The sequence below is a fragment of the Melospiza georgiana genome, chromosome 1 (assembly GCF_028018845.1).
Source record: "Melospiza georgiana isolate bMelGeo1 chromosome 1, bMelGeo1.pri, whole genome shotgun sequence".
Lineage (NCBI taxonomy): Eukaryota > Metazoa > Chordata > Aves > Passeriformes > Passerellidae > Melospiza > Melospiza georgiana.
Genome location: NC_080430.1, coordinates 83,492,916 through 83,519,262, shown reverse-complemented (window position 1 = coordinate 83,519,262; position 26,347 = coordinate 83,492,916). Strand labels below are relative to the sequence as shown.

General features: G+C 39.5%; 1 protein-coding gene across 3 annotated transcripts in view; it reads right to left on the bottom strand.

The window, feature by feature from the left end:
* Positions 1 to 26,347, bottom strand: part of SEMA5A (semaphorin 5A) — a 314,285-nt gene that overhangs the window by 287,555 nt on the left and 383 nt on the right. Inside the window, exons 1-2 of one of the 3 annotated variants that reach the window (XM_058024741.1) lie at positions 26,148 to 26,289; positions 8,019 to 8,094 (exon numbers count right to left, since the gene is read on the bottom strand). The exons of 1 other annotated variant lie outside the window; for it this stretch is intronic. The gene's annotated coding sequence lies outside the window, so the exon portion shown is untranslated. Of the gene's footprint in view, positions 1 to 8,018; positions 8,095 to 26,147; positions 26,290 to 26,347 lie in introns of those variants that run through there. One more of the 3 variants, XM_058024733.1, reaches the window with a different exon arrangement.

The window sequence follows — 26,347 nt, the reverse complement described above, 5'->3', positions numbered from 1 at the left end:
GAAGCCTATCTTCAAGAATAAGTAACCCAATGCTGAAAATCTGTTTTCCATAAGGATACCAGTCAAGCTGTAATTATGCTTGCAAGCATAAAAAAAAGAGTCAGTTTTTAATTTCTACCTTAAGATATGGGAAAGTAGTTAGCTTTGATGCCAGTTTCTTCTATTCACTTATTTTATCAGTATCATTCACAGTTTCTAATGCAAACCAGATGATAACAGCCCAATTCTGACTAGCAACTAGCTAGGTGTGTCATTTCCACCACCTGTTCTTTAGCAAAGCAGAAAATATTTATCTCTTTTCCCATTTTTATACCATAGTTGATCTTGTTCTGTAGCTCACACACTATTTACATGACTGGAAACAAAAAGTGCTTAAAGTCTTGTCAGAAAGAAACTCCTGCGCCAGGGAACTCTCACTGACCTCTCCCTGCATAAGCCCAAGAGGCAGAACTCCAGCTGCCACTGGAAAAGGGCTCCCAGCTCTTTGCTCACAACCCACGGTGGCTGCAACACTGGGCTCATCTGCACAACACTCTGTATTACTGGTGCAGATCACTCTGCATCACTGGCCCACACTGCAGCCAGGCCAGCCTTCTCCGGACACTCATCCACGCTGTGAGAAGGACCTCCCTGCACTTACCATGACATGAAAAGTGCTAAATTTTCTGTACCAGAGTATTGGGGTTCCAGAGCAATTTTACTGTTCCCTGTTGAATATCTTTGTGATTAAAAAAAAAAAAAAAAAAAAAAAAAAAAAGAGAGAGAGAGGAAAAAAAAACCCAAAACCATGACACCATTATTATTAGGAGTTGGACTTGAGGATGCCTGTGGGGTCCCTTCCAGATCAGGACAGTCTCTGATTCTGTGATTACTAAATAGTTTCCAAGAAAAACTGGTGTCATTCAGTGTGAAGTGAACGCTGGTGACAATCCCAGTGTTGTATTATATTAATACACCTAGGGAAGTTGTACTTTTTTTTTTAATGTGGCATAATTGACCCATAGCAAAATAAATCTTCCCAATTTATTTCTTATTACTATCCCATTGTAGTTTTGATTAGAAGTTACTCTTTTTCCTCTGGCAGACAAAAAGATCAATTTTTTTCATACAAAATTGATCATGTTATGTTTGTATGACATGTGAACTTAGACCATCCAAAATTCCTTTCATAATTCCTTAATTTATTGACCAAACATACACTTTACTTTTAGTGTCGAGTATTAAATACAGATATTTGTACTTAAACTTCACATCTGAGGATGAAAAGCATAAAATAGTCAGTAATGATTTAGGAACACATACACTTCAGAACTACAATGCAAATGTATCTTACACAGTTGATCATATCTTATTAAAAGGCAACTCTTATTAACTCATTATTTTTAAAAAGCCCTACCTAGTACCTTACTCCTCAAGCCGTCCTTTACAAGTACTGTTTCCAGAAAAAAATCTTTCTTCCAGGCCCTTGCTTTACCAGAAGCTGACTCATTTATCAACACAAACCTTCTGTTTTAAAAGCAACACTGTAGTGTGGAATTCAGCAGTGATGCATAAAACCTGTTGGTTCACAACCTGTTGGCCACTTCCATGCCAAGCACAAGACTGCAAACAGCTTTTGCTGCCACACCTAAGCCAGACAATAACCAAAGGACACTTACAGTGTCCCAAAGTGCTTATAGAACACTATAAGCATGTTGTCACAAAATACAAGACCTCCTTCTATATGTAGCTCAGATTGATTAATAATTAGTTAATTACTAATAAGTTTTGGATTTTTTTTAATATGTAGGCTTGGTTTTGCTCACACATGCTATTTTCCCCCTACACAGTTCAGTTTTCAGTTAGACAATTCTCTACAAAAACAGGAGAAAATATTTTGTTATTAATGCTTGATGTCAACAAAGATAGATGCAGAAATAAACTTAGTCAAGAGCACAACATATGATTGCACATTTTATTACCAACAAGAAGACAGGGGAATAAAACCCAAATCGACTTTTCTGCAAGCATGAGAGAGGGTGAGACTCCATCATCCAGATGAGAAAGCAATTTATAAATAACAGAGGCTGACACTTTAGAGGATTAGTTACAGCCTCACTCCCAAGCCATTGCCATAATGAAGGCACCTAGGAAGAGAGATGTACATGCTTGTTTGTTTTTATTACATCTCTTAAAGGCTGCTTGGCTTTGTTTAGCTTCAGTTATCATGGTCTGTAAACACACAAGCTCCAAATTAGAGGGCTTGTAGAACCGTGTAGAGCACATTTCACTTACTGCAGTCTCCCGTTTCTGCCACAATGCCAGAGGTTTCCTGCAGCTAAGCCAGGGTCTCGCTTGTATGGAGACATCACAGGAGGCACAGCCAGAGCACTGGGGCTGGCACAGGGAGACCTCCCCACGCCGTGAGAGCATGGCTGCTCAGAAGCTGCTATGAAAAATTTCACTGGACAAGCTCAGAGCTGACATAAACCAGCAGCTCACAAGTGAAGAGTGAACACGGACAGCCAGTGCCTACCAGGGTCTGCACGGACCCAGCCTCAGCTCATCATGGATCCTGGATATCACCATCTGCCCACTGCCTACAGAACACACTGCTGATTGGAGCCCAGCTTTGTATCACTAAATCCATCAGCAGAATTGGGCACCAGCACTGACAGTTGCAGCCGAGAATACAAAGAGCAGTTAAGTAACCAAGTTTCAGTCACTAACAATGAAAACAAAAAAAAAGAATAAATGAAAGTGCGAATATTAGGGATAAATTCACAACAAACTATTTGCAGCTGAATAATCCAACACTACCTACAAGCACTAGGGGAGGTGGGAAGGAAGAAAGAAAAAATCACACAGAACAAATAAGATTTCTTAATTTCCTGTAACTTGTAAAGGAAAAGGATTACAAAAGTTTATTATGATTTATGCGCTCTCCTCATGATGTTCTATTGAATGCTCATGCTAAAGACAGCTCCAGCCACATTCTTTTAATAGCACTTGTAGTTTATGTTTCAGGACAAGTGCCAGTAGCTCATGATCCTCCTCTTATCGATTCTGCCTTGATGGAATGAAAACTCATTTTCCTGGTCTTGACACACAAAGCCCCTCTCTTGTATACTACAAATATATACATATAAAAAAATTTGGGTAGTGGAAAGCATTTAACAAGATCAGGACCAGCAGTATGGCCAGACATAAGGCCAAACACAATCCCCTCTTGGCAAAGAAGTTTTGTGACCAATCCTTGCCACTTCACTACTGCTGTAGCTGCTTAAATTTCTCTGGCTACAGGAATTCTACAGGGAAGTATTTGTCCATGGGATAGTTCCATCTTACAGTGGATTTGCTTTCAATAATCAAGTAATTTTCTGAAACTGAAAGGAACAGGTAGTGCAACACATGTACAAAGAAAATATATGAGTGTAGTGGACAAAAAAATTGCGCAATATGATCACTCTGTCAGCCGTGCTTTTTTCCTACCATTTTCCTACCATCAGTAGGAATCATCAGTTCAGATGACAAGCCAGAATACATTCAGGATGTTCAAAACTCATATCTTCTGCTCAGAATTGGACCTCACCCCTTGGGTGCTCAGTCCAGGACACCAGTGACAGTGATGAATACATTTAAACCACAAGCTACTGAAGTTAAACAGATTAGAAGCTCACAGAAAAATAAAGAAATCTCATAGGAAAAATTTTCAGGCACACAAGACCTATTAGGGTGCCTCGTCTAAGTAGCTGGACAAGTTTTTTGAGACAGCACAAAAAAATCTGCCTCCTCAACTGATAGTGAAGTGGGAACTCTGGATCCAACATTTCTCACTCATAGTAGCAATGCTGGAATAGGCAAAGATGCCCAGTCTCCTAAAATCATAGTTAGCTTTGTCAAAGAGGTACTTAACTGAAGCTTCAGATGTCCTATTATCCCACTATACATCAACTTTTGGTTATAACATGCTCTGGGGTAACAGACACTTACCTAGGAGTCCCATTCTGCCTAGCTGTTAGGGAACACACACAATTCATCTCACTTTCCTTTTCAATATTAATTGTTAGACTTCTAACTCAAGGCTATCTTTATCTTACCCCAGTACCAATCTGATTAACGGATGCAAACCTTTCACCTTTCAATTACACTGTAAATTTTCACTGCTTCATGAAACTGATTAATCCTGTCATATCCTTACCCATAGATAACTTAAAACGCGTCTTCAGTACAGAACCAATTATCTTTGACCGATAAAGGAGGCATCCTTCCTTCTTCTTATTTCCTTTGGGTCGTCCTTTTTTTTCTACCTATCAAGTCCTCTTAGGTGAGGTCTTTTCACTGCAAGAACAGTGAAAAGTGAACTTTGAAACAGCACCATCAATCTCATGCTTTTAATATGTTACTCTTGGATTAATACTCTACAGGTTATATAGGACAAGTACTGGAAGTCCTCAAAAGTAAAAAACTGAGATAGTCTGCAAAATGTGCTAGAAGAAGCTAAAGGAAAACAAACACAGTTTGAACATGGGCGGTTGATTGGACGATCTGTTCCAGTCCCAAGCAACCCTCCCTCAGTAGCTCTGTGAGAGTCACAACAGCTATGCAGCACCCACCTGGTTCAGGTGTGGTGAGGAACCACCATGACACTCTGCAGAGAGGAAACACAGCCAATGTCCAGCACTCTTCTCCTGAATAATTAAATGATTGTCTAAAAGACTACTTTAGAAGTAGCAGACTGCCTGGAGAAAGGATTTTTGCTCTCTATTCTGTTAAGCTGGTTTCCAAAAGAGAAATCAGCTTTGAATAAGTAATGCACACTGTGCAGTGTCTAGGGGTAAGTGGCTACATTTACTTTAAGCACAGTTAAAACAAAAACATCCATGAGTTACTAGGCAATCTTCTTTCACTACTGGATATCAAATGTCAGAAAGATCCTATGGAGTAAAAACAACAAAAACAAATTAAAAACAAAAAAATTCTTCTAATGCCATTAAGACCTCAAGGTAAACTCATATGACACTTTAACATAGAAGCATGAACAAAGAATTAAAGCATGAACATTTTCCACTAGCCCTTTTTCCAAAAGACCACTCACACAATAACAAATTCTCCCCTTTCTTCCCTTTTCTTTTTTTCTTTGTAAAATATGTCTCTGTTTAGGGAAGTGGAAACTTTCAAATGCACAGATGTTTGCGATTGCAGACTAGCAGCCTGCTGGGAGCCATTAATGGTGTAGAGAGTAAAGTTATTCAATCATCTATAAGTCACTTTTCAAAAGTGTTGCACTCAGTCGAGGGAGTGATTAATGGTGCCCAGCAATGACACAGATTACCCCCTGCCCATGCAAACTCTTTGATTTTAATGCAGTTAAGCTACTGAAGTAAACAAACCAATTTGGGTGTTCAACAAGCTCTTTGTCTCATTAAAAATTATTTGACTGGACTAGTGGTAAAAGAATATTGCATATGTCCCCAAACTCAATTTGGTATTCTGTAATCATAGCAGCAATTACATTTGCAAAAAAAAAAAAAAGTTTAGAAATTAACAGTAGCAGAAAATGGTCAACCTTTCATTAAGGACTTTCATTATAGATTTTTGTGCATAACAAAATTAATATTTTCTAATCACCATGGTACAGCAAGCAAGCTTCTGTATGTTCCAAAGAGGCCAACAGCAACTACAGTCACTGAGCCAAAGTTTCAGCAAGTATTTGCAAATCTGCTGTCCAAAAGCAGACAGCCCTCTACTCCCAAGCAGGCTTCCTGCAAATTGCAGGTCCTTCATCCCTCAAGAACACCTGCTGCAGCTTGATGTCCAGCTGAGCTTGGCACTTCATGTCAGGGCAAGTTTTCCTTCCCTCCCTTGCACAACCAAAATGGTAAATATGAATGCAGCAAGTGGAATTATCAAGGTTGAGTAATTTTGTTTCTTTATTTAAATGTTAGGTGCCCCATAATGATTGGAATTCATGTTCTGGCAGTAAATTTGAGTTCATAATACCCATGAGTGTATGGCTGCCTTTGTGCTGCACGCACATTCAGTGCCAGAGACAATGACCTCAGAAATCAGAGAACCCAGGCACTTCAGCAAAGCTGAAAGCAAACCTCTGCCCAAGGAGTTCTGGAGGGAGTACCCACTGTGGGCATGGTCTGATGACCACTTCAATTCTTTCTGAGGTGATGCACCAGGACAGTGCCCCAGAGCTATTTACGGCGCTAACACCACCAGCTCTGTGTGAACTCCCACACCAGGCCTGGCCCTGAGAGGTGGCTGTGAGACACCTTCCTGTGCCACACCACAGCCCCAGGTGCCACTTTACAGCACCTTCCCTGTGCACATCACAGCCCTAACACTTGTACTGCTCAGCAGAAGTGTTACTTTCCGTCATTCACAGAGTAGCAACGTTAAAAAATTACAACATCTCATCTGAAGTGGAGCTGCCAGCATTGCCATCCTTGGTTTTAGGAAATGTCACTGGACACGTATTTCACAATATATCAAAGATTGCTTTCAAACCTTCAAACAGTTATCAGAGTCTCATTTTTCATCACATTCCTCCCAACAAATGATACCAGCCTTCCGCATCTTGTGTCTGAGAACAATGTATCCGTTTCCCACGCATCCTGATCAGCCTCTTCACTCTGAACTCACTCCAAACCCATCTCCTAACACCCTGCCACTTCCTGACCACTCCTCTCAACCTTTCTTTTATCCTTCTCACACAATTTTTAGGGCTTAATCTACACAAAGCCACTGCATCCCAACCTGATAGGAACTTGGTAAAACCTGCTTAAATTGAAAAAAAGCGCAATGGATGGCAGGGAGGATTATTTTCCTTTGGCAGTACAACATATTCAGCATTTAAAAAGTATAACATCAAAGACATATTCCAGATCAGGACAAATAGTACAGTTTATATACATATATGTGATGAGCATTTTAAGCTCCCAGTGTCTCATGATACAGGACTCCTATGTAGATGTTACCGTCTGGTAAATTTACAGAGGAGGATCAATCTATGATAGGAAAAGCACACAAAAGTGACAAAAAGAAACAAAGCTCAGCAAACAGGGGTAGTATTTTATTTTCTTTATCAACACATAATTTGAGGGGGAGGGTGGGAGGTTGTTCCAGCTATGTCATCCTCAGAACAGATATAATCCATATCTGGAAGGCCAAAGGCTTGCTCCAAATGATATTATTACACAGCATTAGAAAGCTGATTTTTGTCACCACTCCCAGTTTTCACAGGTACTCCAAAACATGGGAGAACTTACAGTACCCAGACTGTCAAAGTCAGTATGTAACAACTATAACCATCCAGGTTACTTTTACCTTATTTCTAACATTCTCATATATCAATTTACTAACTCCTTTGTTGTACTTAATATGCAAAGAAACGTGCAAGGTTCTAATTAAAAATAATCACATATTTCCAGGAAAATGTATCTGCATGTAGCTTTGGTTCCAAATACAAAGTGAAATATAAGAGAAATGTGTTGACTTGCTAATGTATTAAAAAAGAGTTTACATTTTTACAGTATGCTTCCTTTTTGCTTTGTGTCCTACTTTCTGGTCTATTAAAAGATTTCTTTGCTTTTTAATTTAAATTATCTTCTCTTTACCTTTTCTTCATTTCTTAGTTGACAGGATATTATTACTCCTCATGGAGAATGCTCTTCGATACATAAGACTACTTTAAAGCTGCATTTAATTATTCTCACTCATTTCCTCACCTGAAGCAGTGGCAATGCTATCTATCCTGTTCTCTCAAAGGAGCTTCATACATAAATCAATCCTAAAGAATCAAAACCAAAGCATTAATTGTTACTCTAAAACAGAACTGAGCTATGCAAGGAAGCTACAGATACTGAAACCTACAAATCTGAAGTCAGCATGAATGGATTTCTGTGTCAGTTCCACTACAACTTTCTTATTTGACCTCTGCAAAACATCCCTTGGTTCAATGCAAAGGACAAAGTAGAAATGGCACACTTTTTTTTTTGTCAAGATTTCTTTGTTAAAGCTGTCCTTACCTCTAGCACATGCAGCTTCTTATAGCTTCATCTTGAGTGATGTCTTCTCAGATAAAAATCTTCTCCAGTCTGTAACCTGTCCACAGAAGTTGAGAAATTTCATTGTTTTCAATTATGTTTTGTAGAAACTGGGCAAAGGTGATCTGACAGCATCGAGATAACAGCAGAGTGTTTAGAAGTCAATAAATGTTGTTAATGATTTCTATGCCTGATAGCTAAAATTGCAATTTTAGCTTCTTAACAGAGTCAGGAGGCTGCAAAGAACTCAGAAAGGCATCAGATAAAGAAAAAAAGCCCCCTACTGCTCAGTCAATACCCACTCTGAAATTACAAAAGCAGAAAGACAAGCCATTTTCTGAAGACAGCCCAGGTGTTAATCATACAAGGAAATAGCTCAAGGCATAACTTGCTCTTTTCTCCCTCATCGTTTTTCTTTTTTAAATAAAAGCTTGTTTTTCTCACAGCAGTGTTTACACACAGCAAAGGCAGTGAGTTCTTACAACATCTCACATTTCAAATGTCGTTCAAGCTGTTTGTCAATCTGTCCTAAAATGTCATATTATAAAGAACTAGCCACATTTTCTACTTCTCATGCAAGTCTCCAGTTGTCACCTAAACAAGACAGAGAACTTTCTTCCCCTCATCTGAAGCATCTTTGTCTAAAATTAGCAAAAACTCACAACAATATGGGAATAATTTATTTCTGTGAAGCTTACATCCTTCTTATAAAAAGAGATGAACCATCTACGCCACAGATGTGGTTGTTCAGAGAGATGAATCAAAAATGCTTTGTCTGCACAGGGTGCATTTACTGAGAAGCACAGAAGCTGAGGGGGAAGAGGAGTCCATGAATAAGCTCAGCCTTCAGAAGTCTTCTTTCCTCTATCCCCCATCTAGGCCAGCACAACTGCTGTAGTTGAAATAAGCATTAAAATAGTCATTTTCAGGGAAGGGGCAGAAGGTGCTGTTGCCTTTGTTTTTTTCTAAATCTTAGAACATAGAAGAATTTTGAGCAATTTTGGTATCTCCAGTCTTTATTTTTATAAAATTCTGGTTATCTTAAATGTGTTTTTCAACTGTTCATGTTGCTTTTCGCACTAACACTAGAACAGCAAGGCAATTTTTTCTTAATCAGAGTATTAAAATCTTATTAGTGCTCAGTTTTTAAAATTATTTTTAAAATAAGTTCACTGAACTTGGATATAATTGACCTATTTACCCATGCAGCACCTTCCACTGAAGCAGTCTGAACTCCTTTACAAAAGGTTTCACAGGCTTGTACATATTAGTTTCTCCCTTAGACAGGAGAAAGGCATCACATGCCCATATTTTCCTTAATCTGTTATTTATGTGCCTTTATAATAGGTGTCGTGCTAAGACAATAACTACAACTTCATTAGATCCCATGACACAGCATTCAGCTTTCCCAAAATTCATCCTGTACTGAATACTTTCTTAGAAGGCTCATTTTGGTGCTTGCACTTACCCACATCAATTTCACTTGGAAAGTAAACCAGATCCACAGAACTCATTTCTGCTTCCAGCTAATGCACCAACTTTCAGTGTGGCTACTGCCCTTGCAACTCTGTTCACTTTCAAGGCTGTAACACTTGCTCCTCCAAGATGCAAATAAGAAGCAGAGATCCTTGTGACACTACACCACACTACAGAACCATTGATGCCAGGTTTATATTGGAGGGCAAAAGCTTACTTTTCTTCCTTGTTTGTTTTTATGGGTTTTTTTTAACTTATTGTTCCTACAATAGCAAAGATTTATAATTAAAAAAGCAAACTTGCTTAGGCCACTGGATTTAGGTTTATTGAACACTTCCATTTCCACAAAGACATGACACATTTGCAATCACTTAAAATTACCTTTATTAAACACTTTATCTGTGTGGGTGTTTTCCTTGTCAGCCTTTTTAAAACACAAGTATTGCTCAATCTTATCACTGTTTTGAAGCCTGCCAGTAGTCTACTATGACAAATAAACAGAATAAGCTTCTGCTACGAATCTTTGGAGAAATCACACTTCCATCTTACCCACTGTACTCGTTGTGTCCCCTTTAGTACACATGAATGGCTTTCTCTTCACTCTAGTCATGAATATTACACCTAAAAATCCAGCCTCTCCACCCCAGCATTACCTAAACTCTTACATGTGAAAGTAATGAAAATATCAGACATCATCTAAATTAAAAATGAATAATTTCTTTTATCACCCAAGAAACTGTTGGAATACTCACAAGTATTCAATATGACAAGGAATTGCTGTTAAAAAAAACTGTGACCAAAGCAATAAAGATCTGCAGATGAATCTGAAAATGTGAAGCAGCAGTCTCTCACTTTACAGATCATGTTATAAAAAGTCAAAAGTCTATTTATAACCTCCAAACCATTAAGTAATACTCTCTGAATAAAAATATATGATCACATATAGTTAAAATATAAAAAATAAAGGAAACCATCTTTTTCCTAGGTGTTTGTCCTCTAGGAGGATATTTACATACACACAGAGTTCTGTCGTCTCTCTCCCACACCCTGCCCACACACAGTCATCTATAGAGAGAGTGAGAAACATATGCTCTTGTTTCCCTATTTGAAAACAAACACAAAAACTAACACCTGTACTCAGTAATTATGTCATAAGAAAATTCTTATTTCTACAAGTCATTCTAGTGGGTTTTAAAGAAACCTGCTGCCCACAGTTATTAAAAATCCTGTGTCCTTCTATTGCTCCAGAAACAGGAAGAAGGGGGTAGAATAAATGGAAAGAAAAGGTCAGTACAGACTTTCCCCATATGACACTCATCAGAACCTACTGTAATTTGCATAAATATTCAAGTAATTAATCAAACCATAATACCCGAGCTCTGTTTCTCCTCAAGCTTTACATTCCCCTAATGCACGGATAGAACTTTCCTTCAAGCCTATTTGGCCAAACTCTACTGGAATGCTACAAGCAAAAGAGAATAATGTGAAATAAATCACACTCAAACCTGCCAGCTGGCTGTGTGTTTATATGTATTATCAGAAATAAGTCAGGATCCACTAATACTCCCAGCTGAAGTCAGCTGGCATTGTGCCACTGACTTCCATTCACGCAGAACCATGACACTAAACATCTCTGGCTAAGGCTTTGTTTTAATTCCTACGAAACACGTCTCACATTTTGATGCCATATAAAGAACCACAGTAATAACAGCAAGGTAGCCTTGCATAACACCATAAAATGTTTAAAATAAGAATGTTGAGACCTGCTTGAATAACAGAGGGTGCTGAATACAATTTAGTGCATGTGACCACCTGCAGTACTATATCCAGGATACAATGCTAAATTTAGATTTCTGGATTAATGCCCACTGCAGGATATGCTATTTTTACTAAGTTCTGACATGTCTGTCCAATGGCACCTCTCCATTTCTGAAGTGGTACTGAAAGGCTATTATGAGTACTTTCACTATACTGTTCTTCACATTCTGATTGACTTTACACAATAGAATATACAAATAAAAGCAAAACAAACACCTAAAAGCAGTATAAGTAAAAAGGGCCCCCTCCCCCAGAACCCTCTCATCAAAACACAAACTAATAGTATTTTTTATATATTAATGCAATTTTCATTCCAATACACGGAAAAGATACAGAAGTAGCCTTTTCCTTCTAGGCAGACTCTTACACATGTCAAAATAGAACCAAAAATGTGACAAAAACCCCCATGCTGATACATGTATCACTGTATTTCAAATAATAACATGGATTTTGGGGGCCACCATTTATCAAGTTTCAATTTAGACCTGTAAGCCACAAAAGTACATTGGAAAAAAAAAACAGCTTTACATATGGTGGGAGCTTTTTTGGTTTTTTGTTTGTTTTTTTTTTTAACACATGAATATACAGAGTTTTCCCAAGGAGGTATTTTTAGCAAGGTTATTGGGTTAGCAAGTTTGGAATGAGCTTTAGCAGTTTAAGATTTGTATCTTTCTACTCACATATGCTTCTTCCCTCTCCTGCCATTTTTCAACAGGTAGAGTTCTGAGAGAGATCTTCCATTATGACAGATTTAATACATATTTAATAATACAGACTTAAATATGGGCATGGTATTTGGCATGCATCCTGAAGCAAACCATGAGACATGTCTGCCACTTTCCAGTGAGGACAACTCAGCAGTCAGGGAGAAATGTCAGCCAGAAACTGTTACATGAAGCACAAAACCCCCTGAGAATGAAAAGGTCTTTATTTATTAAATCAAATGCAAATCTTTCATTCTAATACTTTGGATCTGTTTTTGTGGATTTTCTCAGGTATACTTAATTAAACCCACTCATCATCACCAACTTTGCTCAAAAGAGCAATTAATGAATATGGCACAGCTTAGCCCTGGAGGAGTCTCTGACATTTGTTTGTAGTGAAGACTGTTCATTAATTGCTACCCTCATTCTAAATCTCTAAATGATATTTTTGACACAGTACTACAAGTCATTGTGACTTATTTCTCGAACTAGCAACATCTGCATTATGTTAGGTTAATAAAACTACCTTTGAAAGGTTTTCAAGAAGATATTTAAAGACACGGGGGGGGAAAAGGAAAGTCTGGATGTGCTGACAGTGGAATAAAGAAGCTGTATAGAATTTGTTATTATTATCTCAGAGTATACTTTGTATTACAGATAATTTAAGCAAATATTTTGTGTTCCATCTTCTCCACACTAAATAGAACTCAGGCAGAAGTCCACCATGATTTTCCAACCTATTTCAACTGCGTTCTCACACCAAACTAAGTATTAATACTTCATAAGTCTTCTGATGATCATAAGCTCTCAGGCAAATGAAAATATTGGCTTTTTGACTGCTTTGGTAAAAAATACTACATTTTTATTTTTCCAGAAATAAAAGGTGGAGAGTAAAAAGTCTGGGTTATGAAGCAGCCACACTAATCCAAATACCTCTGTCCAAGATATAAAACAAAGTTGTTATCATTTCACACTGAGTGTATGCTTTAATTTATGCAACGGTTTTGCTGATCTCTTGTGGGTACCACAAACCAGGATGCATTTTATAAGTTTGAAAAATTAATTTGTTTATTTCGATAACACATGCATAGGATCATATCATCCACATTAGACTTCTACTGGAAAGCAGATAATAATTCACAAAAGAAACACAAAGCAAATTAAAAAAAAAGGTGCATGGAAGTTCATACCTGGAGAACAGCTGAAAGCCCTGTAGATCCACAGACCTTCAACATGCAAAGGAGAACACTGTCCACCCTCAGAGCTGGTGACATTACTTCAATTAGCCTGTTTTTAGACCCAGTTTTCCAACTTGGAATTTGGTTTCTGTAGTTCCTATTATACAGCAACTCCTCCTGCCTGGGAATTATTGACATTAACACAGCCATGAGGCTTCAAGCAGCTATGTGTGTGAGAAACTCTGTGTTAGCATTCATTAGCTAACTGTGTACCTCCAAGCACTTAAGAAAAGCAGTGCAGCAGCTGTGGAAATGGTTAGCTGGCACCTTGGTTTTTGATCCAGTCCAAAAGGAGTGTGATGCTGGAGCAGTCAGGGTGAGAATAAGAGGGTAACACTGTGCCCCCAGTGGGCTGCCAGGTGTGCAGTGCTGGAGAGAAGGGAGAAAGGCTTTCACAGTTTTGCAGCTGCCCATCTACTAGCTCCCACCACATTGCCCTCCTATGCCACACAGGCTCGGGTTTCCTCTGAAGCCCTCTATTCCCACTCACCCAAAACATCCTATCCCACCTGTTATTTCTACCAGCTGTTTCTCCCCTCTTGCCCACCACCTACATCATTATCTTTGCTCCTTGAAAAACCCCCACCCACCTACACACCAGCAGCTGCCCTTCTCTGTCCTGAGCTTCGGGACACAAATCAGCAGGAAAAATCCTGTCAGCTCTGTGAGTGCCAGCAGCTCCTGCCAGCCCAAGCCCCCTGCTTGCTCAGAGTTCAGTATTGACAGCAATACACGCAGCCTGGGCTATGGGAATGCAGGAAAGGTGACCTGCATGTCTTGCATGTGATAGCACTAACAGGACATTTGGCAACCTCCTGATGGCAACCTTCAGCTTGCTCACAGACACAATTTCCCCTGCTGGGACACCATCTTGGCTGACTCACTGCAGAGTGAAAGCAGAGAAGTAATTCCACCTAGTTACAAAATTCACAAGACGTTCTTACCACTGATGGATTAGGCAGAGAGCAATCAGCTAACAACACCAGAACTTCTAGAGAAGTATTTGTTCATTAATACATTTACACACATTTAACCCAAAGCAGAATGCTGGAGTGCCCCAGCCTGCCTTATGCCTTGGGCATTATCCTGCACAGGACAGATCGAGATCTACAAGAACTGAGCCAAATTACTAAACAGTAAAGCAAGGGATATTCTGATTTGGCTTGGCCTTAAAATGTACACACAGCAAAAAGGAACTCAACAGAGCATAAGAGCTCATTTTATTAGCATTGCTAATCTAAAACGAAGATAACAAAGAGTGTAGAACTTTTATTTCCAATTTTTTTTTAATGAAGTAGAGCTAAATGTCAACCCTCAATATTCCACCCCTCTTCATTAACATTAAGCAACCTAACGTTTAATTAAGAGCCCTACAAAAGCAACATATTACAGCACATTATCTTAATTACCATACTAGGACCTACTGATGCCACTTTCAGAACTGCAGCTGCAATTTGAGGCAGCAGAACCTGAAGAATTTAGAAATTAAAACATAACAACTGCACTTCAATCTTACAGAACACAGACACTTAATCACTGCTGGTAGTAAGAGCATGGCAAGATATACCATCAAATCAGCAAACTGTGGAGAAACATTTGCACTGATAAAATGTTCATCAGCTTTCAGAAAAGTATATATGTACATTAGCGTAGTCCAATTAGCCTGTCCATGTTTCTGGTTCATCTAAATTAACCTAACTTCATCATTTACAAAAATTCTTCTGATTCAATTATATTTTCTGAATCCAGTTAAATCATTTAATCACATCTGCCTTTAAAAGATCCCACTAATAATGAAAGATTAATTCAAATGGTATTTCTTTTATTAACTTTTTTCATTCTCCAGCAAACGTTGCTGCATTTATCCCTGCAGTCCAGCTTGCTAGAATAAAGTTAAGAAGCTTATGAATTTTGGATATTACACAATCAATATTTGATACCAATATTTCTTTGTTCTTCAAAGTGATGAGCTCTTCAGAGCTCAAAATAGAACTATCAACTATCAGAACAGTGTCCTGATCTCTGCTTCAATTCACTTTGTCTTCAGAACAAGCTTGCACACTAACCACTGGATTGAAGCTCCTAAGTTCTTCCCAGCAGAAAGGCCTCTCTCTCCTTCCACTATTACTTTGTGGGATACTAGAGCACCAATCTGACAATACAAATGAAGAGATTATTATCTATTATCTAGCCTGTGCCACTGCTTGACAAATTAGTATAGACTGCAAAACTGAGGTGAATTCATGTGTGTAGAGAGGGGAAAGCAAGCACCCCTGCAAATATGTGGAAGAACTGTAAGGTGAGGTTAATTTTGACCATTCATAGAGTAAACCAGGAAGCATTTATAGATGTTTGCAAGGCGTTCTTTAGAAAATTATATGTGTCACACATTTTACTATTAATATGAATCTTTTAAAATACACATAAGTTTTACTGTAAGGAGGGAACATTACTATGAACCAGTTATCTAGCTAGAATAATTTTGGTCACTGAGCCCCATCCAACAATTTCTACACAGCAATTATTGCTCAAATAAGTTCTGTCTAGCACATTGTTCATTTAATTCATATAGATTTGTCACACATTACTAAAGTAACTATCAACACTATAGTTTTACTTCAGATATGTGTTATACTTCATTTTCCCTTGATGGGTCAGAACCTTGAATGAATGGAACATGTGACCTACAGGTTACAGGCAGCTGCCTGTAACAGAAATGCCAGAGGGAGGCAATTAGCTTGTGTCTCCAGCTTGCTTTATGCCACACTAAGTAAGACACCAGAATCACTGAATCATGGAATGATTAGGTTTGGAAGGGGCCCTTAAAGATCATGGAATCATTAAGACTGGAAAAAACCTCTAGGGTCATTTATTCCAACCTTTGGAACACCCAACCAACCTCCTGATGGAGCCTTTGATGGAACACCTCCTTGTCTGCTAAACACAGCACTAAGTGCCACATCCAGTCCCATCGTGAGCACTCAGAAACTGCAACTCCGCCACTTCCCTGGACAGCCCATTCCGATGCTTAACCACCCTTTCAGTGAAGAAATTCTTCCTGATGTCTGACCTGAATCTCCTCTGGCCCATCTTGAGGCCATTTCCTCTTGTCCTGTTGCTCGTTGCCTGGGACAAAAGGCCAACCTCTACCTTGCTACAACCTCCTTCCAGATAGATCATCTAGTCCCAAACCACCTGCCATGACCAGAGAACCTTCCACAAGACCAGGTTACTCAGAGCCTCATCCAGACTGGTCCTGAACACCTCCAGAGACTGAGAGTTCACAACTTCTCAGGGCAATTTGCTCCAGTGCCTCACCACCCTCACTCACAGCAGACAATTTCTTCCTAATAGCTAATCTAAATCTACCCTCCTTTAGCTTAAGGCCATTCCCTCTTGTTCAGTCACTACATGTCCTTGCAAAGAGTCCCACTTCAGCTTTCTTGAAGGCCCCTTTTAGGTATTGTGAGGTGCCACAAGGTCTCCCCAGAGCCCTCTCTTCTCCAGGCTGAACAGCTCTCTCTTAGTCAGTCCTCACAAGAGAGGTGCTCCAGCTCTGCTCTCCTCTGGACTCATTCCAACAGGTCTGGAAACATTAGAAACTTGGCAAGAGTTAGCAGTAAATCTTTCAGGACTTACTGAAATAGAGCTTTGAGTAAAGAAGGTTTAAAGAAAACATAGTTCACAGATGATATTTAAATACAGAGTCTACAAAATCTTCTCTATAGGACTGCAATTGTGAAAACACTACTGCCAGAAGTAAGAGAAGTACCATTTCAATGATTCTGAATATTGACTTGCATCCTTCACTTCCCATGCTGAGCTACAGTTGAATGCACTGGGAGTGATCTTGCCAGACAAAAGTGATTCCATCCATAGATGCCCTGGGGCAAGGATGCTATTCTTCCATTCACTTTTGAACACCTGGGTATATCCCCTAGGAAAACTGGATTATGGAAAATTGATGCAACAACTTTCTCTGTAGATGAGTTCCTGGGATCAACATGCAAGTGTCATCCAGAAAAATTGGATTCATTACCCAATGTGCAACAAGCCAATAATTACACACTCAGGGGAGATATTGCTTATTTATTTCAGAGTTGCACAAGCCTGGGTGCTCAGTGATACTACTCAAATCAAGCATGCCAACCATCAAAACTTTTTACTATTTATATATCTTAGCAAACAAAGAAATTAGTGTTCATTGGCTACCAGCTACATAGTTCTCTTATTAATGAGTATTCTGTCTATTGGTAAATTATTCTCTTACTTCCCATGCTAATTAGTCTCATTCTCAGTGCTTCTCTTCTTTTGAGTCAGGTTTTCTTGGGTCAGCAGTCTGTGAGTTGGTGGCCACAATCTGCCCCTGCCAGAATTACCCTTTACCCAGACAGAGCTGAATTCTGCCCCTGCCAGAATTACCCTTTACCCAGACAGAGCTGATTTCAGCACAGTTGCTTTGTTAGTTTCTTCATTGTCTTGGGAGTTCTGCCAGATGTCTTCATGGCCCTTAAATTCTGCATTCTGTGTGTTCATTATCAGTGGTACATCCTTCTTCCCAAGCTTTGTTAACCTCCCCCTAGGTCTGAGATCACTGCAGCATGTCCACCCCTAAACCTTAACAAGGCAATTCCACCAACAAGTAATTTGTTCTTCTAACAACTGGACATCACTTAGAGTTTGCCAGTTAGCTGCTCTCTGTTTCATGGATTACATCACCTTTCTTGTTGATTAGGCTTAAAACTACAGAAAGATAAAACATCAATGAACATTCCTTAAGAAAATTTTACATATTCCACATGTGGCAACATAAAGACTACAGTTATAAGCCCAAATGCTGTTTAAATGGTGAATCTTGGGAACTACTGTGGCAAAAAGGAGCCAAATAAAACATTTCAGAAGAAGAAACCGCTAGTTTGTATACCCTTTACCATTGCTAAAGCTGAAGAAATTATCTTCTGCTCCTCACTTTCTCCCTAGTCACCTGCCTGGCAAAGCAATTCCAAACTCATTTCAATCACAATATGACACATAAATATGAAAAATATAATACTAAGCCTTGTTAACTCAATCCTTCCCATTCAGTCACAAAAGTAAGGTTCCTATGAGCATTCCAGTTCACACAACCCTAAGTGATTTTAGGGCAAGTATGACAATTATGAAAGTAAAACCAGATGCTACTACTAAGCCAAAGGTTGTGGTTTTTTTCTCTTCTTAATGTTTTGGGATGAAAGATGGCATTAAAGTACCTAAAAGGCAACATGAATAATATTCAGAAACAGACATTTTTTTCAAAGACTGATCATTCCAATTATCAACTATCTATAGATATTAATACAAACACAGAAACTCTATTCTCCAAATGAAGATTGATTCATAGAAAATAAGTTTTTTTGTGGAAGCAAGAACATTCAACATGTGCAAAATTTCTTTTAATGCTTCGAAAGTTTTAGTCCCCAAATACTCAAGAAGGAGACAAGTTACCCAGACATCATAAAGCAACACTTTTCACAATGTAGAAAAGGACAAGAGAAGACAAGCAACCAACTCAGCAAGAAGCAAACTAAAGCTGCAAGTTAAAACCAGAAATCTCTAGATTCTCAGGTTTCATCTGTAATCAGGTTCTCTAGACTAGATCTACAGCTACAGACAAGTCTTTGAAGGTGTCACTGTGTGCACAGAGCTGGGAACAGGCCTGGTGTCAACTGCTCCACTTACTGCATGCCACTTCCAAAATTTTCAGTGTTTGCACTGTCAGAAATTTGAGGCTTATAAAAAAGATCGAGGTTGATGAGAGTACCAGGAAAAAAAAAAAAGCAAACCTCTTGTTCAAACAACTTTTTTACGGGACATGCTAAATCCCAAAAAACAAACTAACACATGCAATTATAAATCAGGTCTAGTTTATACAGAATTCACAGTAAATCTGAAAGGTAAGTTAAGCATATGAATTGTTCCTCACAAACAAATTGAGTTTCCTACATTTCCAGTTAAACAAGACTTATATTTCCTCTTATTAAAATATTAGTGATATGCCTCCACAGCAAACTAGTTCTTATTTTAGCCTTTTGGTAAAAAAACAATTACAACACAGCAGCTCTACAAGTGAAGCTGAAGGACAAGCTTTGTCAACAACCATCCTATAAAAAGGCCTATGTGTCCTTTTCCCAAGAGGCAGAGAACCATTGCCAGCAATGAGTTCACAGGGGCACTCTAAGAAAAATAACATGCTTGCTCAAGTTATTTTAAGAGCACTTTATAATTGTGGGTTTGAGAGCAAAATATAAAGGCTCAAGTTAAATATCAGAATTAAGTGTTTACCTCTAGTTCAAGATTATTTTTCTTCAAAATTCAATACTGATCTCATTGGCCTTCAGATTAAATAAATTTGCAAAACAATCTCTCCTGACAATGATAGATAAGTGAGCAAAAATGGAATGTTCTAATCAAACCTACTTGCAAACTTGCTTAAAGAAAGACTACTGGAGGAAAAAATTAAGTTCCCCCACCCAGACCATTAATTTAATGTAAAACAATAGACAACAATGCTAAAAAGAACAGTAATTCAGCTCTAGAGCCCAGATCTCTTTTTGCTATTGTTGATGGTTGCACTTTTTTTTTTGTAACCAGCCATTAAAGGATGATGCCCAGGCTCCACTGGGTTGCCTTCTATATTAAAGATTCAGCTAATGCATAGGCAAAGACTCTGACACTATGCGCTTAGGAAAGCAACAGAAGATAAACTGGAAAATCCAGCAACTTTCTTGGACAATTCAAGAAAGTCTGTAAACTCTGACCAAGACTTATAACAGAATTACATCAGTTAGACAAGTCTCCAGAGGCCAGGGCAGCAGCATTTTCAGACTTGTACCCATATGCATCAAGAGAAGTTTTTCTTCCCACAAACACCAACTTCACCTCTTGTGTGTCTCTACAACTGTACACATGAACTCATGCTCCTGGCACATAAATGTAGAAGGGTTTTGAGGCTTTCTACTATCAATTCCAACAGCAAGCATCAGAACCTATTACCATTTTTCAGTAGAATAAGGTCTGGCAGACAAGCTCTGGAAGACTGAACTTCAGTATTTAACAGGTTATTACCCTGCATTTCCCCACTCCTGACACACTCAAGGGCAGTGCAACGAGGCGTTGCTGCTCAGGTACCTCGCTCCTCAGGGGGCGAGTTTAGCCCGCTGCTGAAGACAGGCATGCGGCTGTGCCTCAGTCCATTGGCAGCCTCCACAAGAGAGCTTGCTGCCTGTTATACAGCTGACATTAAAAAAAGCTGTCTGGATACACTCTAAAACACCAAGGCAAAATCCTCCACGTGTCATTGGTACTAGAATTTTATTCTGCACACACAATCCTCTTCTCCTTCCTCACCTGACAATAGTGACTGCACACCTGCAGTTACACTGAGACCAGAGCCTGTGGGGCCTTACTGGGATTGGTGGCCATGGGTACTTCAAAGGCAAAGCATTAAGAGGATCAGTTCCCCAATACTGTTTACACTCTGGTTCCACATAAACAGCTACACTGGCACAACTAAAAGGACCCAGCAGGCAATGGCCTGACACAGTCCCAGAATTTCCAAGGAGGACAAGAAACTACAACAGCACTCTCTGATGGCACAGCATCCTCCATCTATATCTGCCTGCCTTCAGGAATCACGGCTTACCATGGTGCTCAGGTCACAAAGAGTTCTTGTCAACAGTGGACAGGAATTAAGGGGGTTCTCTGGTTGGGTTTTTCTGAAGTATTTTATCAAGTGAGAGCTAGGACATGGAATTACAGGGTCATAAAATGAGCACAACAGACAACAACAGTACCAACATCATATTTAGCAACTTCCTCATCAGAGCTACTGATGAGGATCGGAATCAGCAGGCTCTTGGCTGCCCCAGGCTGATAAACCTTGAAGAGCACTATCAGAAAAACTATCCAAAGCTGAAATCCCATCTTTTGGCTAAGCTAGGAGTCCCATTCTGCAGCACTGGGTAATGTAACGCCTGACACTAGTAACAATTTTGTGTACATACTGTCTCCTAGATATTTCAGTATCATTGCTTAGGTTTAAAAAGCAACAAGGAAAAGCATGCACTGGAGCATGAGAAGGAGCTAAAATTTGGATTACATACACACAGTTTATACGACAAAAACTACGAAAACAACCATATATTGCTATTGCAAGCTCAGAACGAGAAAGTAAGCGAGACCATCAAGAGAAGAGACCATCAGCAACTGAACTCATGTTAGTTAATGTAACAGCCCAATGACCGTGGATAATTTCTTTCCAGTCTTCAGTTTTGACTACGACTCAGTAAAGAAAGCCTAAAACTCTGACAGACATTGAGAGAAACAAAGCAACAGACATAACCTATCTTCCTATGGCAAGGCCAGGAGTTTTTCCTCAAGTACTTGGCAATTTCACTATCAGACAAGGTCAAAAGAAATTGTTTCCTCCCATGCATTTTGTCCCACAAGAAGGTCATTTCAGCCATGCTCCCAGGGAGCCCTTCAAAACATTTGCCAATGCAAATGTTTGTAGCTTTCCAGTGAAAGCAGGTCACTAAAATGACACAGTAAAAAAATATATATAAAGAGGGAAATAAAAAGGCAACAGGAATTTCTGAAGAGACTGTATGCTGAAGAAGACACAGTGGAGAACAACTGCCCAATAACTTTTAAAACTACAAACAAATATTTATTCTCATGCCTTTGTCTGTAGAGTTCACTACTAACAGAAATGACTGATTCAGCAATAAGATTACTTGGGTCAGAATAACAGGGCTCCAAATTATTAAAATATTCTCTCCCTAGCTACAAAGGCCTTATAGTTAACTTTATTTTAAATATTCCTGATTCCCAGTTAAACCTAAGTCTAACAAGAAAGCACATTTCAACCGCATTCTCAGTTTCCAGATAGACTAGCAATTCAGAGAAGGACAACAGCACAAAAGACAGCAGCTCAGTTTTGAAATTTAGAGAGCGGTGGGGAAAAGAAGTGGGAAAATCAACACAATTCACAGTACAGCTCATTTCTTCAGCCCACCCAATTCACATTATAAGCCAATCCTGCAGACATCCCATGTGCTCTAATTTCTTCATCACACATATTTAGTAATGCCTAAGAACATATCCCAGTATTACAGAGAGGGAGGAAAGTAAAAGGTTACATTTCAGTATTTTCAAAGTTATAATTTCCCTGAGCTTCTCCTAAACTAAACAAATACTGCAAAATGGATGCATGTTGCTATTCATTTAGCAAGGGATTAAAAAATCAGAATATTATATGCCAAAGATTCAGAGCTGCTCAATCAACATCCCCTAAATGAAACTAATCTCCACTACTGAGGTTGGTAACCATGAAAAGATTGACAAGTTCTGCCAGAATTAAGATCCAACAATTCTAAGGTATACTGGAGCTCAAGGCCAGATCCTGATTTTAAAAAGAAAAATGTAAAAGGATTGAAAAGCTGTATTATATGGCTATCATGCAAGAAATTTCACAACAGATAAGCTAATTGAAGATAAATCTGGAAATAGTAGCACAGCTAACATGCTACACAGCATTTAAACTTTCTGAACGAGTCATTCAAACTCTTGGCAAAGAAAGGATAATATCTGAAAAGATAAGTTTCAACAGTTGAGTTAAACTCAAGAGTTTCATTGCAAGGCCTCAGTGCAGACTTAAGTATCAACCCCAGTCTCCTGCTACTATCATTGACAAACATCAGCTTTTCTGGGAGTTGCCTGATTTTCTAATATACACTGGGACACCAGGAAATTTCTTCCAAAATCAATCTCCCCAAACAGAGATTAATTTTATTAATATATTTATTATGTAGAGCTGATACTAGACAGCAGACAACTGGACTGCATCAAAGTATCTGTGGAAAAACACAAATTTGAGAATAGATGCATGATCAAATCCACTAAAAGACAAAAGATTTGAGTGCTTCATACTTTGGAATACACATTCCAGCAAAAAATCAAGAGGACGTTAATTAGACTGCAGTTTGGGGATCATTAACTTGCTTTACATTTGCTACCTTCCTGACAAATGTTAAGCAAATGTGCTATAGTTAGATGCAACCTGGCAAATTTCCTAAATAAATCATAGGACATATTTATGGAGAAAACTAAAATAAAAGACTCATAAAAAAAAAAAAAAAAAAAAAAAAAAACCTTTTCTTTTTTTTTTAAACAATTTTCCGTTTTAGCAACAACAGATTTAGCAGCAAGCCGTACCTGAAGTGCTCAGCTCGGGCCGTGGCATTCCCCAGGTGTCTGTGAGATCTGCAGATAGCAGAGTGCCACCTGCCTTTCACGGGTCACAGCTGCAATGCTGCAGCCTGGAAATTAAACCCAGCCTAGCGCCAGTAGTTGGCAAACACACCTCAGAAGGGTCAGTTTGAAAAATGTTTATAGTGCTTGACAAATCAGAATGAAATAAAAAAAAATTTAAACAAATAATAAAAACCCCAAGAACTCGTTCTTTGGAAGCAGCTCCAGCTTTGCAAAACACGTTAGGACAGAACCTACACAGAGGCTGTAACTTAACACTGTTTCCCAATCGGAATGCATGTACATGCCAGAGAGGATAAAAGGATGATAATAAAGAGAAACAGACTGATTAACAATAATTTGGAGAACTCTGCATTGACAAGAATACCCATTAAACATTTCCAAAAAATGATTTTATAGAAAAGGAGATGCTCCTCAGTGCTGCTTTCTATAATGGCCATAGCAATAGCAATTCATCTCAGGAGCCATAGTAACTTCAGAACACACATTACCAAACACCAAGAGCATATCAAAATTTTAAAAACCAGATGTTAAATCTAAAGCTAAATCGTATTTCACTGCTATTCAGAAGTCCATCATCACAACATACTAACCAATTACTAGATTCTGCTTTACATGAAGTAGCAGAGTATCAGATTTCACACACCCTCCTCCCCACTATCAACAGATAGTACTGGTAGTACACACCTACTATTAACTGATAGCAGTATCAGCAATCCACTTACGTGTCCCACAGCACAGAAATCAGACCCAGCCAGCACGGCTGATAAAGCTGCTGCAGACCAGAGGGCAGAAATGGGTCTCTCTGCTCCTGCTCACCCCAGGAGCTCAGCTGCTCCCTTGGCTGAATTCCTGCATGCAACCTCTAACACGAGAGCCAAAAATTGCAGGAGAATTATGTTGTATTTCTGCAGTTCACAGATTGTAGTGTACAGCTACTCCCTGAAAAGTAATGAACTTCATTCATTGAAAATCCTGTATTTGTACAACAAGACTGTATCAACAGAAGTCAGAATCCACGTGGTTTCAGAATCACTAAGTAGCTGGGGAAAAGAAAGTGAAAAACAAACGACCACACAACTCTTTCTTCCAAAAACAGCAGCAATACAGTTACCACCCTCTGTATCTCTGCCCAGCAGGAAATGAGTACAACAAACCTACTACAACCATGTTTATGGATCATTACAAAGTGCACAGGCACTCCTACTACCTGTAAGTATTTTATGAAAACAGCACTAGTTAAAGATTAAAAGAAATGAGACACTTCAGATATTAATGCTTTCAGCTTTGTCAACCAAAACAAATGTGTAACAATATCCCAAGGAATAAGCAGTACAACTCAGAAGCCAGTGTTTACACTACTTAGTTCAGAAGAACCTCTCAAACAGAGAAGTAAACTGCCACATGCCAGAGCAAAACCTTAGCTCTCAGCAGGAGTCCTCACAGCTGTTCAGCATTAAAATGAGAAAATGAGGTGAATTCATTAGTAAATGTAATAAAGTTATATTATTGGTACCTGCTGGAGAGGAAGGTGGGAACACAGCACAAAATCCAGAAATTTACCAACATCTTTCACTCTACTAAGCAAAGTAGGCAATGCCATACCTCAGCCTTTCATGGCAGCAATACACTTTTGATTGACTATGTGTTACATATTTGACAGCAGCAAGCTCAACAATTATAAGTCAAACTTTACTGAACTCAGTCAGCCTTCTATAACAACCAGGAGATGTTCAAACTTCTAGAAATAAGATTTGAGTGCAATTTCCACTATGAAAAAAAATCTACTCTACATCACTCTAGCTGGGCTAGCACCACATCAGGCTGTTACACCAAAATTCAAACCAAGAGTGGTTAGTCAGCTTTCAGAGAGTAAGACCTTCAGATGCACTACCTTAGGGCTCCCAGAACATGCTACCACTATAACTTTAACACCACGTTTTAGTTTTAGGATGTTTGTCACAGCTATAATCTTGCATATTCTAACCACCTTCACAAGGCTGCGTGTTCCTGCATGCACAGACCTCTCCTGCCAATAGTCCGGTTTGCTGGAGGAGCAGATGCACTGACAGCTCCCCCACTCCAGCTGCCTCCCAGGAGTAATCCCGGGCAGATTACCGCTGTGTCAATCTACAATGCAGACTCAGCATCTGGACTGATACAAAAAACCCCAATAGTTGTCATTAATCTGGTAAGCAGTCCTCACAGAACAATATACGTATACAATTGGCTGAGGTGTTTCCATCTGCATCGTCGCGGAACGATAAACTCTAACACCCCAGTTCAGAAAGTGCCAAAACACAGTCACGCCACAAACCGAAGACAGTGCAGTTAAATGAAACAGCGAGATTAAAAGCACATCGGGGTTTCAACCGCACTACACGAACATCCCACTGAAGACCCGCGTTACTCAGACAACTGACGGTGCCTTTCACGCCACTTCTTATCTCACCAGAAGATGAGCCTGAGCAAACTTCACTTGCTGAAGTGTGACAAAACCCTCCGAAACGTTCCCGAGCCAGCGGCTGCCTCTCGGCAGCCGGGGCTCAGCGACAGCCACGCACCTCGCTCTCCGGGGCGAGACCGCGCTCCCGAGGGCAGGAGCGGCGCGGGGGTCCCGCAGCGCGGAGCGCCCGCGGTCCGGGCTCCGGCCCCTCTGGAGATGCGGCTCCCCGTCCGTCTGTTTTGTCTGGTCCCGAGCGAACAGCTCCGTCTACGGGGAGAACGCCCGCCCGTTCTGAAAGGCTCGGTGGACTTTCGGGGG